The sequence below is a fragment of the Dromaius novaehollandiae genome, chromosome 2 (assembly GCF_036370855.1).
Source record: "Dromaius novaehollandiae isolate bDroNov1 chromosome 2, bDroNov1.hap1, whole genome shotgun sequence".
In the NCBI taxonomy this organism is placed as follows: domain Eukaryota; kingdom Metazoa; phylum Chordata; class Aves; order Casuariiformes; family Dromaiidae; genus Dromaius; species Dromaius novaehollandiae.
The window spans coordinates 156,313,006-156,329,772 of NC_088099.1; positions in this window are offsets into that span (position 1 = coordinate 156,313,006).

The following is a 16,767-nucleotide window of genomic DNA, read 5'->3' on the forward strand; positions in this document are numbered from 1 at the left end:
TAAGGAAGCTTCTTTCTGGTCAAATCACTGCTAGTGAATCTGTCCCAAAAGAAACACACAATACACATTTCTCTTTATCCTAAAAAAGTGTTGGAAAAAGCACATTTCTACCAATTTTATAATGTACATGGGCGTTTTCAAATGTATCTTAATGTCTTTGTCTATAGTAAACCCTGTTCAAGATGCTAATAATTTTTGACAGGCACTTCCCTTGTGTCTGGATTTTGAAAGGAAAACCTAGAGCATAAAATGGCCTTGTTCTAGTCATGCAGTGGATTGAAACCAGCAGAAGCTGATAGCAAACAGCTTTTCTCAAGATGTAAGTTCAGTTTTCTTTCCCATGGATTTCTACTTTGCCTTTTGCTGCAAACTGGCAATGCTATTTAAAAAGACAGAGCCAAGAAAAACTCAGAAAAATGCCCTAAATACTAATGCATATTCTGGTTCTTTGCATCAACTGTACTTTCTCTGTGATATCCAAAGTGGAAGGAAAGAAAATTTCTCTCCTAAAGAAATCTCTGGAGAGATTTCTTTGTTACAGCAGAGTGCAAACAGCAAGGACTTTGGTGGGTGCTGGTTTGGTTTCTCCTCGACATGGCTGAGCTGTGGCTGCAGTGGAGGATCTTTGCTTCATTTCCTGGGGACAGACCTCCAAAAAGGGGGGTGAGAGGGGGTTGCACCCCAGAGCTTCAGAACAGCTATTTCCTACTCCAGTGCAGCCCAGAATCACGCACCTCCAATTGCTTCTTTTTATTGGGTTAACGACAAGTCACAAGTAATGCAAATGCTTAGCACTTTTCATCCATATATGAGAACAAGACAGCATATATTGGATCAAATTTTTAATTAAATGCTGCTTAAGTTATGGTTCAGGCAACTGAATTGAAAATTCCAAGGCTAAGGTCTGTCTGAGAGCTTTTGAAAATTCAGCTATTTTTATGACCGATTTAGGGATGCAATGAATTTCCTAGGGCTAACAAGTCACTGTATATTGGTAGTGCCATGGCAACTGAGCATGTGCTCTTTGTTACTGTAACTTAGTTGTATATTTGCGTCCTTGGGTGCCTAAAAATATGTGTTAAAGTGTCATGTGTCTTTGTCTCTTACAAAAACCTGTTGTTGTAGGAAAAATGAAACACTTCAGATTCTCTTGATTAAAAGAGGGCTTATCCAAGGCAGGCAGGCCCATCCATCTGAGCAAGCCACTCTAGTCTTTTTTTGTAAAGCGTGGACAGCTGGTCAGTATAGTCAATGAGGGGATTCTTCTTACCTGAACCTAAAGACCTGTAAATGGTGAGATGCATCCCATCCAGGACCCTGGTGACAACGTTGATGAGATCTTCATTGACAGTGATGGAAGTCTGGATGCTGTGCACTCATCCAGACGCTTACCTCTGGGTAGCCACCAAATTTTGGAAAGGTTTCTTCCCTTTTATTTTGACTGCTGGTGTTCTTCAAGGTAAAATTCAGATTGGATCTAGACACTTATTTACTTTCAAAATTGCTATTCATGCAAACAGAGATTTCACCAATTTTCCTCTGCTGCTATATGTAAATTGGTCAGGTCTTGACCATTCTGAATTTGTTTTTATTTACTTATAGTAATATGTGTTTATGTTTTTAAATAAAACCTCTTGTTGTTTCTGATTGCAGACTCCCCAGGGAGGCAAAGCTGATAACAGCTCTCACCTTCAACCCAATTAGGAACATAGCTGTCTAACACATTGTTTTAAAGAAAAGGCAAAGAAAAAGAAAACTGTGAAGAGAAAGTGAGATGCTATCTTCACATTGAATGACAAAGATTACAAAATTTTTGACTGAAACACAAAAATCTCAATCAGACATCCTGCTATAAATGTTAAGAGAGCACAAACATGCTGCAGTGAGAAATAAAGCACTCACAGGACTGACCAGACTGATTCTTTAGTATCATATATTAACGGAGCAATTTTAGTTGTGTTTGAAGTCAGAAATTAAAAAAGATATCTAATATATCCCCTACCACATACTTCTCCCTCCCTTCCTGCTGGACAAGCCTATTTCTTCTTCCCGCTTTCTGCCACAGCAGTGGCTGGGACTCTCCTTTCCACTTGCTCCCCCAGCTGGGTCCCACCCTTGTCTCTGCACCAAGCGCACGCAGTGATTTCATATGCCTATTGCAAGTGATCAGTTTCCCTTCTGCCTCCCAGCTACAAATTCCCATCACAGTATATCCCCCTTTAAATCTCCCCTTTATTGAGTTTCATCAACGTAAGGCCATTTTAATACATGTTTGAAATAAAAAATAATTTCCCTGAGTCTGCCACCTCTTCTCAACTGCAGATTCTCGCCCGATCCTAGGTTCCAGCCCTGATTAACCAGCACACATGTGTTTCAAATAAAAACTATCTTCTCTTCACACACACCCTCCCTCGCCCAGCTGTAGACTTCCCTACTGCGCTCTCCTCATTTGTAACTCTTTTGCCCTGCTTTCAGCCATATCCTCTCAGCTGTGACTTCACTGTTACTCATATTTGTTTATGGAAGTGTTTAGCATCTGCCTTTCAAGAGGGAGCTCTAAAAAGCTAAATAATTATCACAATCTTCATTTTAGATGGGGAAACTAAAGCTTGCTGAGTTGAAGAAATTTGCTGCCTAGTCCTGAGGGGGTATGGTAGGCTTGAGAATAGCTCCTGGGGCCACCTTCTTCACTGGTGTAAACTGGAGATCTGGATCTTTGGACTGACGAGCTTGTGCCCTGGAGTTGGCTTGTTCTTTCTCTCTTTTGAGAGCTTGTACTCTTTGGGTGGACAGAAGTCTTTGGGAAGCATTATTACTTATCTGTGGTTTATGTATGTGACTTTTACAGTGTGTTAGAAGAGTGGTTGGTTTCAAACCTGCAGGCAAAACATCCCCCCCAAAGAAGAGTGGTTGCAGCTCTGGAGAAGCAGAGGGCTCCTCAGGAGGTGCTGTCAGAGCAAGTACCAACTAGTGACTCCAGCACCGCGCGAGGTGGGAGCCCTGCAACCAGCTTGGTTGGTGCTGATGCCGGTGGGAGTGACTGCTCAGAGACCTGCAGATACTCAGAGGAGCAGAGCTGGCCCCAAATACGGCAAGCTGGCTCTGTTCCTTTACTGAAGAGTGAAGTGCACTCCATAACAAAGCACAGGTAGATGTAAATAAAACTAACTGGACAGTCAGTATTGTTAAATCCTTTCCCCTTCTTGTCCCCCTCTTCCTTTCCTAATACTTAATTATATCTGCAAAAAATCAACTGTTTGGGGGGAATACTATGAAAAGCAATGCCCCTCCACTTCAGGTAGTGGCTTGAGCTAGTGAGTGGTGTCTGGATCCCTGGGATGGAGGATGGGAAGGGTCTTCAGAACAAGCCCCCACCTGCATCCTCCCCTCCTCAGTAGGATGCTGCATTTTGCTTGTGACTGTGGAGTTTAGAGAGATTTGCTGCTAATATTCGATGGGTCAGTGCTGGCAGAGCCCAAAGGATGGAAAGACTAATGCCTAAGTCGCAGTCCCAAAAAGGGGGAAATGAAGGGTCACATGCTGATTGGGGAGTTTCTTAGAGGGCCCAGGAAGGAGGGCAATGCTTGGCTGTCACATCCCTGTATCAGAGCCACAAAATGTTTATTTCTTGGCCCTGGCCTTTTGAACACTTTATCACTGTTTTCAAGCCAAAATTTGATTTTTAAATAGTTGATGAAATCCTTTTGGCTTTGCCTTTTATTCAATGGCAAGAGATAGTTTTAAACTGGGGGAAGCTCAGGGCATGGGTCCTCCCCTGTTCCCATCTGCAGAGCAGATGGCTTGTGCATGTCCCAAGAGTAACCCAGCAGGGCTCGGGGTGATTACCCTGGCTGACCGTGCCTGTTACGGGAATTATTCACGCCCTCCCTATGTTTGGTCTACTCTGGTATGGTCTGTATGGTCTACTCTGCAAAACCTCTTGACACTGAACTATTTTCCCTCTCTTTTGCTGTGCTGCTATTGACATAACTAGAACATGACTGTGCAGCCCTTAGGAACCACCGTGTTTATACTGTGTCCTGTAGCTGGTATTGCCAACCCCAGCTACTTAAAAAATATGAGCTGTCCTCCAACACATTACCAAGCAAAAGAATTAGTTAGCAAGTAGTTTTGCTTCTTTGCCTGACTTCTGGCCTCTTTATGCAAGATTTTTAGCTTTCCTTTGTGGCTGCAATGTCTAGAATGTAAATCTGATTTATTCTTTTTGTAAATGAAAGCTGGAATTTCAATTTAATCTCTTGTTTTGGGAAGATGGTGCTTTAGGAAACACACCCATTGTCACGGGTCTCTAAAGTAGTTAGAAGAGTTAGTAACATATTGCAAGACCTGACTGTTTATTTTAAAAGGAAAATTAGCATACTACCAGAAAATATGCTACCAAAGATAGATAAATTGCTATTCTTTTGCTTTATATATATGTCACTTGCTGAATGTTAGCAAATACAATGAAGAAAACCATTCAAAGGTTTGTGTTATTTTTTAAAAATTATTTTGAATAAAAATTTCTACAGTATTGACAAGCATTTTATATCTTAAATTATTTCTGTATTGTAAAACAATGTGTATTAATTTTAAAATTATTTTCCACATCAGACAAAGAACTGCAGGGGGGACAGTTACTATGAAGTGGATAGAGAGCTAAAAGTACAGTGTTAGAAAAGGATCTTTGTGATTATATTGGTAAAACTGTATGTGCTTTTTCTGGTTTGCTTTTATTTTGTTTATAGTATTTTGTTTATGGTTCTGTTTATTTATTTGTTTGTGGTTGTCAGGCTTATAAGAAGTTAAATTTTAAAATGCTAAAAAAATTGAATTCCAGGACTTTTTATCTAACCTCTCAGAAAACTGGAGCAACCGAGAACACCTATCTAAAAATTGCAATACTGCTACTACAAAACAGTTTCTTGGTTGTCTGTGAAAATACAGTACTATACATATTTTACAATGGTGAAATACCAGAACGAGTTTGAGGGAGTGGCTGAATGAAGATACACTGATTTTTTTGAATTAAGACTTCAAACCAAAAGGACACCAAAAGAGTTACACTAGGTGTTGAAGACTGGATACTTTAGGCAGCTTTTATATCCAGTGTTTAATTACTGTAAATATGGTACATCATGAAGTGAAAGAAGGTAGAGAGAGATTCTGGATTCTGCAAAATCCTTCACTTGGAGAAGCTAAAAACACAAAATTAGCTTAGCTTTCATATAAAGTTGCAGTCCCCAGCCTATGCCATACTAGCAATTTGTTTCCTGTAAGACCTTGACATCACTTGTTCACTAAGAAACAGAAAAGCTAAACCAAGGCTGACTTGGAGAGTAAGGTGAGGTGCATCTGCAGCACTTCATCTGCTCAAACCCAACCTTTCAAATGACCTTTTTAATGCCTGAGATGATTCCAGGTAATGGTGCTAAGCCAGATGCTGCAAAAGGACGTGGAGGTATGCTGGGACAGGAGAGGGTGGCCCTGAGCAGGGGGCAGGTTGGGAGGAAAGCCCAGCTCTACAGGCTCCCATGAACATGATATTGGTGGTCAAGAGATCATGAATTGCTTGACCCAGCTGTGCTGAGCGCGTGAGAGGATGGAGTGGGAGAGAGCCTGCTGCACCCAGCCATGTGCTACAGACCTCGCTGGGAGACGACAGTGTCGATCTCCCTCTGTTTCAGATTTCACCAGGTCTGGCAATGTTATTGCCTTTGAACTAGCACAGATTGCAGGTCTAAAGAAAAGGAAATAGCCTTCATCTTTATGGCATCGGTCTGGAAAGCAGAAATTTGGAACAACAGTCAGTTCCCTCCAACTTTGAGAAAAAGAGAAGACATTATTGGGAAGCTGATCCTTTGCATCAACAAATGGTTATTACAGAGAAGGAATTTCTTAAATGTGGGGTCTAGCTTGAACACTCTTTAGGCTGCATCTGTTCCTTTGGCATGAACCAAACTGGATACAAATAAACTGTATTTCCTTGAAGCAGCAAAACTTGATGTACCTCTCTCCCTTCCTCCTCCACACTCTCCCGCACGCTTGCCTGAAAATGCCAAAGATGTCTCAGAGGGCACATTATGGGAGAAGAGAGATCTAATTAAACTTAAACTAAATGAATGTACAGCAGTAATTTCATTTTGTTACTCTTTCATCCTGTTACTCCTATTACTTTTCTACATTACTGATGGTTTTATAGCAGATAATCCATTCTCGAATAAGTTGTGGTTTTCCAGGTGTTGGCCAAAGTATTAGATATAAACTGAGAAATAAGGGCCAGGTCAATTTTGTCATCTTCATCTTTCAGAGCTGGAAAGTAGGGGGAAGTGTCTTTTTTCATTTCTACCTTGTTTTCCATAGCTTTCTCTGCGTGCTTGACAAAGACTATGAGGATGTCTTCCTCAGACTAGAGCATCTTTTGTGGATCTTCCTCTGAAGTACCATTTTCTCAAAACAATTCAGTAAGGCTGACAGTACCAGTACTTGCTGCTGGCTCGTTCCCCCATCCTTCCTTCCTTCCAGTGGCAGCAGGTTCTGCAGTCAGCAGCACAGGTCCGTTACTGGTCCCTTACTGGTGCTGAAAAGTTCATTATAACACACATATGAACACATGAGCTTGCTAAGGTAAGACTTTAGAGGGAAATGTGACTGGGATTAATGCACTCCCATGCAAAACACAGATTTCTCTGCATGCACTTTAGTACATGTGTGTGCATTTTCTCAGCTCTGCTTATGTTACCAGCACCAGTGAGAGAGCTCCTCCGAGCTGCCCTTATAACATTATGGAAAAGGAAGTTACTGTTTTGGCTCATTCGTTGTTCAAAGAATTGTCAACTAAGTTGCAGCCACAGGCCCAAGTATTATTCTGAGCTGTGCCTCTGTGAGGATGGAAGACTTCTTTGGAACTGGTCGGAAGGCAAGAAGGCAAAGCAAGACTTGCAGAAGTTACAGTTTGCCTCCAACCTTCTTTTTTGTTTTACTGCAGGAAATGGCCCATCATCAGGAAGAAAAAATACATGACCATAAAGCCTGACTTTCAATTCCCAGAATTTTCAGGCTGTGTGGTAGAAGTGCTTTATCTCAAATTGCTGCTCGTAATACTCCCTTGTTGGTTCTGCAGTAGACTTTTGAGAAATAAATATGTGCTCTCACGCATGCACCAGATTGTGCTGCAGGCTCTGCGTGATCAGATGACATTTGGCAGCTATCAGCAGCAACAGCTTCCTCTTCACCAGTCTGTCTAAGACAGCCTTGTCTTCTGTATTCCAAGCAATAATTGTTAATGTGTTAAAGAGGTATGTGTTTAAACCTAAAGGCATGAATATTTTCATACAGTCCTATACTTGATTGCGTTCCAATTAGTTCACACACATATGCAGCTTACAGAGACAATGAGCTGGTTTCATGGCTGGATTCTCTGCTACCCAGTGAAGTGGAAATATTTAACAGAACTTCTTTTTAAGCTGTTTATGTGTGTCCTTCATAATGTGTGTTCTCTGTCTGGATCCTCTGATAACTAATGAGGGTTGAACTGTTGCTGAAACCTTTCTGCCACTGGAATTCCTCTACCAATCTGCCTGTTTTCTTCAAATTGGAACTTTTACTCTTCTGCTTTTTTCTTTTGTTTTTAACTGACCAGTTGTTCAATTGTTAGAAATGGAGATGAACACACACACACATGGACTGTGATCACGTAAGTCTTGTTCCTTTAGGACACTGGATTAAAATGACAAACTATCCCAGTATGCCAAATATACATCCTTCTTCCCACAGGGGAGCAGCTATCCTAGTCTCTGCTCCAAGATCATCCAAGATGTGTGCACACAGCCATTAAAAGCATAACCATGGAAAGGGAACACTTTATGCAATACTATTGTGTGGGATTTCCCCATACCAGTGGGTCTTGTAGCTATTTTCTGCGCAACAGATCCATTTTACCAGTTTCAAGTTTTCTATGGCTCAGAGCTGTGCAATTCCCACTCATATTTGTTGCAAGATATCTTTGGGCAATTTCACACCCAATATGTTTGAATGACTTTTGAGGTTAGAAATCACATCACCTTTCCTAATCCATTTAAAAGGTAGACTTCTAATCTAAAGTAATCTCTTTTGCTACATAGTCAATAGATAAGTACCTCCAGAAGGTGATTCATGCCAAGAGAAATAAGGAATGCTATCTGCATACAGTGGTACATTTTTATATCAGTCAATTCAATTTCCCTCTCTCTTCGCTGGCTGTAGAAGAAACCTAGAGAGCTAACATACAGAATCAGGTGAGAGGAAATGTGGACCTTGCTGGCTTCGCTGAGAATCACTTATATCCTGCAGAGGCAAAGATGTATCCATGGGTAATCAGAGAGGGCATGATGTTGGACTGCTTGGTGGTTGCACGACGCAGATAACTATCCACTAGAGGCTATGATACAACCACTGCAAATTCCTTTCTGTTTGTGGGCTTTTTAAATGGATACAAGCCAAATATTCTTTTCACGTGGGCTAGTCATCTGTCCTCCAGGCAGAATATTATTAGCATGTTTGTGGTATTGCTTCATTGCCCTCTACTCTGAAGCTTCCTCTGGTCTTCACAGCTCCTCTCCGATTCATGTTGCACAGCACTCACTACCAAAGGTGGGCCAAAGCCATCATCTTCACAGCAGGAATCAGTGGGTCAAAACTGATGTTTCCTTATTTCTCTCTATGTTACTAGGTACTGACTAGTGATAAACAACACAGAAAACATGTTCTGAATGTTCTCTGAGAAGGACTGATGAAGTATTTGACAAGCTTTAGTCAAACCAAGCTGTTTTCTTCATTTTGAAGCCAACTGGCCAAGTAATCTTTCAACACTTTGTGGTAATTTATGTAGGCTTCTTTGGTGTAAGAAAGTGTAAAGTTTAGTGTTAAGTTGTACCAGTCCTTTTCTGTTATGTTATTGTAATAACGTGCAATGTTGTACTTTTCACCTTTTCTGTCACTCACCAGAGGATCCTCTCTGTCATAGCTGCATAGTATATATAAAGATATGCCAGATGTGAGACAATGCCAGCATAACATATTTTGCATGTATTTGTCATGGACCTTTTAGCATTGTGAGTGGGATGAACTATTACTGTGCTCAGTTTATCTAAACTGGGGTTCAAGTCTTTCCCACACTTCACCGCAAAGCCCACAGGCTTCCAAGACCTCAGCCTCTCCGTACACATGCAGTCCTCAAATCCTTCATACCTGCCACGTGCCCTCATTTCCCCTGCCTTCATGAGGGTTCCCTCGAGTCCACTATCATTCCCTGTGTCCCGTAGCACCCCTACACTTCCCACTGCTCCTTGCCTACCTTTCCCAGGGACAGATATCCATTACTAGAGGATGCAATTCATAACGTTTTATGTGGAACAGCTGTTTCTACAAGTTTGTGAAGCATAAACCAGGTGCCTAGATCAAGGATTTCTCCTTATGAAAATCACATGGATTTAAAAAACGACTTTAAGGGGAGCAGACTTAGGCCAATACTTTGTGCCTTTGCAAATATCTTATGTACCACCCAGGACTAGGCAACAGAGAGCCCTGACTTTGTAGCACATCACTACTCTTCCAGGCCTCAAAGGACTTTGAGAGCTTCTGCCTGAAAATTGTTTCTTAAGGGGAAAAAAAAAAATCCTTTCACTATCAACCTCTGAGAAGGTTTCAGTTTTCTCTCTCTCACAATTCTGTGCTGCAAAGTTGCCATCAATACTTTTATTCTCTAAAATGAAGTGAAAAGAATTTGCAGTAAAACTGTTGAGATCTTAAGATTTCTGAAATTGCTTCTTAATATTATCTGTACTCCCAAAACACAGCCATGTTATGTTTTAGTAGCATGAATTCAGAAATAGCAGGTGGCTTTCTCTCAACCTCCTCTCCTGGGACTCAGGCAACCCCTTGGCACCCCTCAGCACGCTCCCTGAATCCTGACCATAGCTGCACAGATGGGGCCACCATCTATTATGCAGAGCAAAACGATGTGAAGGTTTTACTGGGCTCTGCAATTTGCCTGTGTGTACCCAGATGTTGTTTCTTGTGCTTTGCTCAGTCTCACTTTGTGGGGGTAAAGACTACCCTTTTTGACAGCTTTGCACAGTGTCTGTCATCATGTGGCCCAGAGCTGCAACTGGGGGACATCTCCATTGTGTGGCTGAACAGAAATCGGGTTAGCCAAGTCCCTTCGAGCTCTTTTCTGTGCAGTATGTTCTCATCGTTTTGTTACAGGCAATGTTCTTTTTTGACATGAATTCAAGTGGGGTAAGATGAGGGACTGGTCAACTCTGGGATAAAGGACATGTCTGCTCTGTAACAGGAATGCAAAAGGCCTTCTCTTTGTAATCCTAATTGTCACAGCTGCACTTCTTAGAGCTCAATGGAGAGGGATTTATTGCCTGAAAGTTGGGTTGGCTTTCACTGATGCTAGAGGAAGTGTCCTCCAAAGTGTCCCACAAACCTTCCTGCTGCAGAAACGGGAACCTCACTTCCTGCCATGTGCTGTGAACACCTTGTCTCTGCTCTGCCAGCCTTTCTAACATACACAAAGCGGATTTCCACTCCAGTCAGAATTCCCCCTTTTAACTGTTGACAAGATTTGTCTACTGTAGTTTCTGAGATCTGAAAGGCTTCTCTGAGCTGGCTATAGATGGTAATTAGTCCATGGGGTAAATCCTTTTTGCAGCATTTCCTACTCTGTCATCTGCTCCTGTATTGCTGGATGTTTGTCTACTACAGATTTCAGTATACTCATTTCTACCACAGCAGAGCCTGTCTCCTTCCCCTAGTCCTCTAGTGAACAAGACTAATGGAGCAAAATTGAAGCAGGTGGATAATTGCTTATCTCCTACACGATGCAATAACCACACTTCATTGTTCTGTATAAATATTTCTCTGTTGGCCCAAACTGGAATTAAAAAGAAGCTGCAAACACATGAGATAGCCCTGACCTACTTACATTATCACTAATATGAACACTTTCTCCATCACCATTCATAATTCTTTCTGGGAACTCCTGAAGCTTTTTGGTCTGTGATGAAAACAGTCCCCCTTACTTCAGGAAGCCCAATGTCTCTGCAGTGTTGCAATATCTGACTATATTGTTCTGCTGTACAAAATTAGCCTGCTACCACCAATCAATCCTCAGATTTTAGGGAATAAGACCATTAATTTCAGTGGAGTCATTATACACCAAGTCCTAAGACTTGGTCTTCAGTATCAAGTGCTATGTATTTTTCTGAGATCCAAAACAACATCTATTACCTGCTGTAGAAACTCTTAAATGGATCCACTGTTATCAAGAATGTAGAAGGGATTGTAGTTTGTCGGTAGGTAACACTATTTTGAAGGTGAAACAGGCTGATAGGAAAGGAAGTACCTTTTTTTCACTATATCATAGTCCTGAACTGTTTTTAAAGTCATGTCCAATGCTAATGCTAAGAATAAAAGCCAAAAACACAAGTCCACAACTTCTAGCTTGTTTCTACTTTAGGCACATCTCAACATGTGCTAATTGCTTTCATATTACTTCAGCAGCTAAAGGCTTGGATTTTGTAATCCTTGCTCAGGAGTAACTGTCATTAAGTGCTCATGGGCCCTATGGCCTTCCAAAACACATTCAGAAATGATGAAGAATAAACACATGCAGACCAGTTATTTCTATCTGTGGAGCAGCCTGGAAATTGAAGATGTTTTTCTTTATTTGAAGCTATGATTTATGTAAAACTGAGGAACTGACTAATGTTAAAACAGGATGCAAAGCCTATTAAAAGTGGAGGTTGTAGAAGACAGAAAGAGACAGCGTGGGGCTGTGGGGGAAGAAAGACATACCATTATAGTCAAAGAGCACAAAAATGACCTATTCATATCTGCCTGCCACATCAGGGAGACTTTTGCTTTCCAGTGAAGGTTAGAAATAACTGCATTCAAACCACTAAAGCTCCAGAGTGAACCATCACAGGTCTCTGTGGAGTGTCTCAGCAGACAAGGAGAGGTCATTAGCATGTTTAATATATTCAGTGAACTACTGGTATTGAAGATGCATTGAGGTCAGAGATGGAGCTCTGTAGGTTTGCCTGCTAAATGCAAATATTCTAATATGCATTTTTGCCCAGGTATATTCTAGCAAGCTAGTTGATATTTGGGAGACTCATCCCCAGCTGAGAAAAAATCCTGGGCTTCAGAAGTTGCTGAAAAGACTGTTGAGGAAACATGGGAGACATTTGAATTGCTGAATGAAAAGATCTGAAATTTGCTTGCCCTAACGCGAACAGCAGGATGTGTCTGACTGCTAGGGCTTAGGAGAATGTTCCTGGAGAAAGTATGTCTGCAGGAGTTGAGCAGCCCAACGGCAGGCATGCAGTCAAGAATGATAAGTCTTCTCCAACTTCTTAGCTCTGCCTCTGTTTAAGGCCTGAGCCTAAAATGCCTTGTTGTGCTGCAGGCTGTATTGTATCACAGGCTAACAGTTCTGGGATCCTGAGGGAGACAATGGGAGAGGGGAATGGAGAACATTATCCCTTGGGAAACATGCAATACAAAGTGCTCCAAGTGTAACAGCCATCAGTGTTTTTGCTGAAATGTTACATTAAGAAGATGATGGATGTCCAGCCAGTTTATTATACATAATGTATGCATAGAATCTTCTACAGTATCTTGCCTATCCCCACGAGCCAAAAATTAGAAGTCCACCTTTTCCTCTGCTTGTTCCTTTTGAACTACGGAAAGTACTGTGTTCTAGGCAAGAGATGGCCATGAGACAAGGCCCTTAGCAACCTGGTCTAATGTTAAAGTTGGGTCATAGTACAATAGGAGCCTATATAACAAAATAATAATAATTTGTGGGCAGATAGTTTCCCATCTGCTGCGTTTTGCAACAGGGAGTGAGCATTCTGGCTTTATACTGGTAGTGGAAATACAGCTTTTATATCCACCTGTTACATGGACTGTAGACCGTAGCCCTGCTATAACTGTATGCATATAACATTAAGAATGTGAGCAGAATTAATGAACCTAACTGAAAATGAGGAAGCAGTCAGCATGGGTGCTGATGGACTATATCTTACACCTAGAGAAAATTAAAGGTGGTGACAAAAAACAGGACATTTTTTTCCTTCTCTTTCTACTTGAGTGACAAAAGATAGATAGTTTTAGGACTGTATGAGGGAATTAAATGATACTGTCAGCCCTGCACACTGTCGTACCTGCATAGCAGAGAGTCTGGAGAGCTGCAGCGTGGATATTTGCAAAGGGTTACTTTGTGAAGCAGCTTTGTCACATTTAGTGAAACTGCACCTCAGATGCTACTCACATCTTTAAGACCTCATTCTGCACGGCATTGAGCATACTTCATGCCAGCCAGCATCCTTGAAGACATGAGCTGGAAAGCCACTAGTGTTCAAACAAGAAAATGTAGGTGGAGTATGAGATTAGTGTGTTACTACTAAGATGCTCATTGACTTATTATACAGCCTTGTTGTGACTTGTTTTTTCCTGTTTTGTTTAGGGAAACGGTTGTTTCTGGCTGTGCATCTATATGGTATGGTCCTTGGTTACAAGTAGAAATATGTGTCAGAAAGGATTAAAGAAGTGAAGTGAATGATTCCATATGAAAATGCTGTTAATTGGGGTGGACAGTGCTAGAGATGATAGGAATTATTTGCAAGGCAGCTTCTAGAGAACAAAAGCTTTTCTGGTATATAGGTTCATCCTAAATTAATCTCCAAATATAACTGTAAGAGTCTACTAAAAAGTCCCTAAGATTTCTCTGATGGAAAGCATACAAGCTCAGGAAGGCAAAAAAACATGAAAAGCAAAATAATTCAGAGTCTTCAGCAGTTCTACATCCTGGAAAAGTGAAGAGTTTGGTGAACTGGATGTTAAAAGGACAATTTGTGTAGTGGTGGGAACTAAAAGGGAGTAAGACAGATAATGAACCAGTTCTTCCTTACCTCAGTTTATCTCCTCAGCCCCTAAAGACTCTTTTTGATGTATTTTGTCATATAGTATTTTATCCGATATAAATCAATGGGGAATGAGAGAGACATGTGGGCCTAAGAGAAAGTCTGTTCATTTAATCTTCTGCTGGACACAGTCCCAGGTTATGAACCAAATGGGATAAATGCAAAGAAGATGAAAGCTGCTGAGCATATCTGTTCAAAAATTAAATCTTTGTCCGAGGGTTGCTAATGTAAACAAAGTGGACTCAAGAAGAAAGAAATAATCACCACTTGCAAAGAGTTCAGAGAAGGTCTGTTGTGCATAACCCCCCCAAAGATTAATTGTATTGGAGTAGATGGGGTCTGTCTGCTGAGCTCTGAGCCTGAATGAGCAGCCATGTTTGGACAGCTATTTGCTTTTATTTATAGGTAGCTAGATCTTCTTGCCTGATTCATGGCTGTAATTCTGTCAAGTTAAAAAGCATGGAAGTAAAGATACTTTTGGATTGCAGTTCTCCCCCAGTCCCAAATATAAGGCAACTCTCACTAATAGATTTTTCCTCATGAATTGCAAATGCTACTGTGGACCCACTTGGTTATGTCTCCCTTACCAAACGTGTCTGCCCTGGTGACTGATGGCATTAAACTGAGGTGTTGCAAGGTCTGAAGTGGGCAGGAAGAGCATATAGAGCTATCTGAGGGTGCCAAGTATTCTGGGATAGTGCTGGAAGAGTGCATAAAGAGAAGGAAGACAAAACCAATGCCGTCTTGTCTATATTGTCTCCTGGGCATATGTATATGCATACTATCTTCTGCGCAATATATCTATTGTTCACCTACCTGAAGCACAATCCAGAAATGCACGTAGGGTTCGTGTCAGAGGCTATTTCTACATTAGCAGGCAATGCAGATCAATAGGAATGGATCTGTACAGTGAAGCAGTTGGTCCTGAGCACCTGATCTCCACACTGTACATGTTTCAGGGGGTTGACTTCAGACTAGCTCTAGTCTGGTCCTCTGGACTGAATGCCTTTTTGCAGATGGGGTGCCTGCTGTGCATACTTCCAGTTCAGTTTCCCCCAAAAGAAGAGTGTTTGTGCACTGGGAGACTGCCCAGCAGCATGAAGCGAAGCACAGTAAGTGGGTGCAGCTGGGAGAGTTGCTTCAGAAGTTCACTTCTTATCTAAACTAAAACAGCAATGCAGACCAACCAGATAATTGCTTGGTTCACTCCAAAAGCGAGCCCGGGACACACATCAGCTATACAACATGGATGACTGGGGGACTGCAGCCCTGGAACGGGGAAGCTAAGTTTTTTGGCTGTATGAACCACACACACATATCCATTGCGGCTGAAATGTTATACTGTTAGCTTCATGGGTAGTGGTATCATGTTCTGCAAGTGGAATGAGACATACGTACTGTCTTTGAAATATGGGGGAGGAAGTGCTATGATTTTAATTTTCAAAGTATAGAAGCGTTAATCCTAGAAATAATAGAAAGTGACCAATGTATCTCCTTTTATCAGGAAAAGCTTGGCTCTGATCCAGCCAGTTGAGCAATTGCCTAACTTGAAGCATATCAGTGCTGCAGCTGTCCATGAAGCCATCCACATCTTTTCATCTACAAGGTGAGTGTCATGGCCTTAGCAACACTCTTCTCCTTATAGCTAATTCAGTAAATCCAACACCAACTAATATATGTTGTGTTCCTCTGTTTCTGTAGCTGAGATATGCCTGAAATACCTTGACTGGTGGCTACAAGAGAGTTTTCTTGTCAGGTACACTGTTTGCTTGAGTTTTGTGGAAACATTTTCATTTTCTGGAGAATGTAACTATTTGTTTTACTAGAATAAATGTGTATTATTTTTTACCTGCATACTTTCCTATATCAAACAAGAAGTTGGGGGGATCTAGAGTTTTATGGTTCCTTTTGCATGCATTGAATCCATGCAAGTGATATATATAGGTCACTTCTCAAGCTCAGTTTGGCTATCTTAGGGTTTCTCCCCTGCCCATCTCCAGGAGTCACTCTGATGCCAGGTCCTTGGCAGAAGTCTTCTGTGGTGGATATAGAGCCCTGTCCTCTCGGGTGAGAGTGCGCTGGCTGGTGTCCAGATCATTAGCTCTGGACTGCATCTCTTTTTAAGAAGGACCTTAATTAGTTTATGAAGGAGGTTGGTTCTCTAGCATGGCTTCTTGTAATAGCAGGAGACTAGACATGACCCAGAGCATCACTTTGACTACTCTTTTTCGTACAGAGGACTGTCTCACTGCTCCTGGTTGTACCTGAGCAGACAGTGCTGTTTTGGGGCTATCTGTCCCTTTTAGGCACTATTATTGTTATATTAGAATAGCACAGGAATCTCTTAGTTGAAACTAATGTTTGTTTTACTAGACTCTGTGCAAATGTAGAGATGTATTTATCCTTCCCATTCAGAGTCATTTATCCATATCCAGAGGCATTTATCCTTACATCTTAGCAGTTTTAGCAACTTGTTTTATTTATTTGAGCTTGTTTTCCTTTTGTATAACTTTGTATGGGTTCAAATTTTCTGTTGGAAATTCTCACTTTGGTTTGCGGTCTAGCTACTAGTATGCCATACAGAAGAACCCTCCCCTCAAAAAACTCCAGCTCCTAAAAATAGTCAGTTTATAATCTGTTTTGTGGATTAAGAAATACTTAGTTTCCACTATTTTTTTTTTGATTCAGTTAGTAGGAATTCCCAGATACTGGTCTGATCTTAAGCATTTAAATCCATAGTTAAGCCTTTGGGACAAATGATCTGGATTCCAGAGAGGTCAAACATTCAGAT